Source organism: Pteropus alecto, unplaced genomic scaffold (assembly GCF_000325575.1).
Source record: "Pteropus alecto unplaced genomic scaffold, ASM32557v1 scaffold17, whole genome shotgun sequence".
Taxonomy (NCBI): Eukaryota; Metazoa; Chordata; class Mammalia; order Chiroptera; family Pteropodidae; genus Pteropus; species Pteropus alecto.
The window spans coordinates 799,469-803,564 of NW_006440645.1; the positions used below are offsets into that span (position 1 = coordinate 799,469).

At 50.4% G+C, this 4,096-nt stretch overlaps 1 pseudogene; it reads right to left on the reverse strand.

The window, feature by feature from the left end:
* Positions 1-1,911: 1,911 nt before the first annotated feature.
* Positions 1,912-2,030, reverse strand: LOC112484622 (annotated as a pseudogene).
* Between the last annotated feature and the right edge of the window lie 2,066 nt (positions 2,031-4,096).

Sequence of the window (4,096 nt, forward strand, 5' to 3'; positions counted from 1 at the left end):
TTTACCTATGTGTATTGTTCACGCTCTCTATATACATATACACGTATGTACCCACGCAGACATACATGTGGTGCTGGCAATTGTCATAACATCGAAATAATTATGTTTAGTAACGTTTTTCAGTTATACAGCGATGACTGTTGAAGACGATGTCGACACTTAGTGGTAGAAACGATGGAGGCGGGAAGCTCTGAGGCGGTGCGAGAAGAGGTAGTTGCACCGTGCCCAGGAGCACGTCCGGTGGCGGCTTCACAGGCCGCACCGTGGCCCACGCGTCCCTGCCGGGTCCGAAGCCGCCGGGGTCGTGCGGCACCAGCGGACGGCCGCGTTCCCTGGGGATGCTCCAGATGTCAGCGCCGGGCGAGCCGTGCCCCTTCTAGAACCCACTCCCGTTGCATTTGCCCACATTGAACGAGGCTACTGGCTTTTTAAAAAAATTGTATTTTATTATTAGTTTCAAGTGCACAGCACCCTGGTCAGACATTTACGTGGTTTATGAGACGATCCCCCGACTGCTCGCTCTCCCCTCGGGCCCTCCACCCACCCATTGCATGAGCACCAGCGGCATTCCCCGTGCCGTGCTCCCCGTCCCCGTGACTTGTGCTGCTTTAACCCGTCACCCCTTTCTCCCAGCCCCCCGCCCCCTCCCGTCTGGCCGTCAGCAGATTGTCCTCTGTATCTGCGAGTCTGTTTCTGACGGAGGCTGTAGGCTTTAAAGACGGGCGCTTTTTCCTCATCTGGTTTGTATTCACTGAGCAAAGTGAAAAATAACTTAAGCCTGCGTCATGTATGCATCTGGCTACTAATAAGAGAAAGAAAGGTTTCGATTCATATTTTATTTATAGTTTGTTGTGATGAAAGGCCTGATTCAAAATACAAATATAGCCACAGAGCCGCTGTTCACGAATGATGCCTGATGTTTTCACATTCTGTTTCTGTGGAAGAGGGCTGGCCTCATTTAGGACATGCTCTTTTTGTAATACTGAAGCCTGCGGGGAAAGCTCTTCAGCGTCATGGTCAGCCTCAGCCATCACTTACATTCTCTTTGACGGCCGGGGCTCCCTCCGCTGGGCACCGTCACAGTAGAGAGTCCCCCGTTTACTCCCCTTTATCTCCCCAGGCCCTGGATACCCGACCCCGCGCCGTGCCCGCCTCATTTAAAACTGCATCCGAGTGAGACATTTTCTCGTGTACCTTTTATTCGGCACTGCATCAGAGTAGAGTTTCCTCCTCATGATTTGTGAAAGCTAAATGAATAGCATAATTAACTATGTATTAATGATCTATAATTAAAGGCAATAGCAAAAAGGTTTTTTTGTTTTTTTATGCTCATGAGACAATTTACATGTCATGGACACGCCAGGATCTTTCTTCATGGATACTTAGCATATGTTCATCCTGTTTGAAAGAACAGAATAAAACAGTGAGTGTGATTTTATCTCTTCATTGTTTCTGAGCACGTCAGGGATACTCTGGGGATTAACAGTCTGGCCCCTCCTACTAGCAGGAGGGGATGCGCTGGCTTTTCTGCTCGACGCACCTTCCTGTATCTGCCGTTGTTAGTGCCTGTAACTCACGCAGAATAATCAGGATGCCAAGGGGGCGTGTTTTGGGGTGGCGTGCTCTGAACCCCTGTGTGTGTTACAGTGGAGTCTGAGGTGGAGATGGATGTGGATGTTAACACTCGTTACCCCTCGGCCCCCGCGGAGCCCCGGGGTCCTCTCCTGCAGTCAGCGAGCCTGAAGCACAGACGGCTTTGGAGCTGTGCTAGAGACAGACAGGTGCAAAGACTCTGGCGCTGGAGTTTTGCTGTAAAGAAACACCTGGAAGGTCAGGCGAAAGTGACATGAAACATGGTTTCAGGTACTAAACTAAATCAAGGTCTCGTTTGTAACTTTTCTTTTCTTCAAACACCCCTAGCACTTGGTCTTCCTAGGCGGTCTCCCATCCAAGTACTCACCAGGTCCGACCCTGCTTAGCTTCCGAGATCAGACGGGATCAGGCGCGTTCAGGGAGTCATGGCCGTGGACCTAGAACAATCTTTTCTCATAGTCGTTTAGATAAAGGACGTCAGTCGAAAGTGTTCCCCGGCCACTCACAGCTCTCAGGGCTGAAGGGACTGTAAATTTTGAAGTGTTGTTTCTAGAGAGCTTAATTTAAGTCGTGTTGAAAATTGGTTTGGGGTTTTTATCTTCCTTTCATCTGATTAATGAGATAAGTTCTCCCTCCTATAGTCCTCAGGAGAGGAGCGTCTGCAGCGTGAACACAGATATTCTATGAGCCTGTTATTTGCCTCCTCCTCTTCATTTGTTGAGATCGATTTTATCGAAAATCACATAAGCCAATTGGCAAAGAATATTACAGGATTGCAGCAAACTTGAGAGGAAGGAAATCTCAAATCATAGATATGAAATGGAAAGATAGGTAAGCACGGTGAAGTCTGCCTGACTCCCAAAGACGTTTTGCTGTGCGTTTTTATGCCACATCCCACCAATGAGTCTGGGCTTCATAGAGATGCTAAAAGCAATAAAATGCTTTGGAAAAACATAGCTTTAAAGAAGCAGAATTTCTGCCAGATGGGAGAGCTTTGTAGTAAAATACCCAAGAATGTGAGATGTAGTCTCTTTGGCCTCGTAATTCTATGACGACATAGAAACGTACTTGTCATTTATATTTTTCCTTTTCACAACTTGCTACAAAAAATGATTCACAATTTGAGCCTTTCTCTGCTTTGTGTAAACTCTCATTTTATGTACTCTGGAAGGTTCAAGGGAATATTAGAATAATCATGTTTTACCCTGGTAGGTAGAAGGTTATAGAGATAAAATTTGCTCTCAATTTCGCATAAATTTTGCTCGGCTTTGCTGTAACACTCTTCCTATAAATTACATTATTAGATTGGGTTTTTTATGTGCTGGAAATATCTGCATTTCACATCATCGCTATTATGAGGAAAGGTCTTAGGGACGATTAGTTCTGTTTTCAACAGTGGGATCCTTGTATAGGAAGTGGAGCTGATCGCACGGACAAATGCGATTCCTTTGTTCGTTCAAAAGCGAATGTCGCATGCCAGGCACTGTTGCACATCCCGACGACGTGGAAGAAGGTGGGGCAGGCAGGAGTCGCGCTTCTTAGGGACTCTGTGTTCTAGTGGGAAGAGACAATGAAAATGTGTGAGTGCAACATGGAACATGCTCCAGGGTGCTGGGTCCATGGAGGCGACGGAGCAGGGGCGGAGGGTGGGGAGCGGCAGGGTTTGGTCACGTGACGTGTGGCTGCGTCTCCCAGGAGAATGCACAGTGCCGGAAGGTGGGGACCCTGGCTCACGTAGCTGTCGCCACTCGCGGTATGCATCGGTGTGCGTGGCCCCCCGCAAATGCCGAGTGGCTGGGGGCGGACTGGGCCGAGCGGGCCCTCCTCCGCGGTCCGCGCTTCCCCTCGCACCGCCTCGCGTGGCCCGTGATTCACTTGCGAGGCGCGTGTGCGTGTGGCTGCCTAGCTCGGCTAGGACGCAGCCTGCGCACGGGGAGAATGTTCATCTGGGAACAGGAGGACGTAGCAAACATTCGTCGCATGATGCGTTTTAATAGTAACTCACTGGCGGTAAACAGGTCATAACTTAGGACGGGAGAGGTGTGTTTGCTGCTTTTGGCGAGCTGGCTTGCTTGCACAGGAACACGCATTCTGACCGCTGCCAGCAAATGCGACCTGTGCGCCCAAGAACCCTGGGCACGGAACACGTAAGGCGCTGACCCCGATGCCAAACCCACGTGCCGGGGACTCCGAATGCAGAAGCGCGAGCCGTGCGCGCGTTCGGCTGTCCCCGGCGCTCTTCTCCTCTGGCCTTAGGATTTTTAAGGGGCCTGGCCCAGAAAACCGTAAGTGAGGGAGGGGTACGTAGGGACAGGTGGACCAGCCCTGGAGACGGACTCAGCGGACCTGAGGCGGCCGCGGACCCCAGGGCACTGGAGAGCTTCGCTCGTGTGTTTTTATTTGAAGAATGCCTTGTTCTTCCTCATCCATGAGCAAAGCCGCACCCAGGCTACTTTCTGAAGAAGCTGCCGGGGCCCTGCGTCATCTGAGGGGTCTCCTCTGC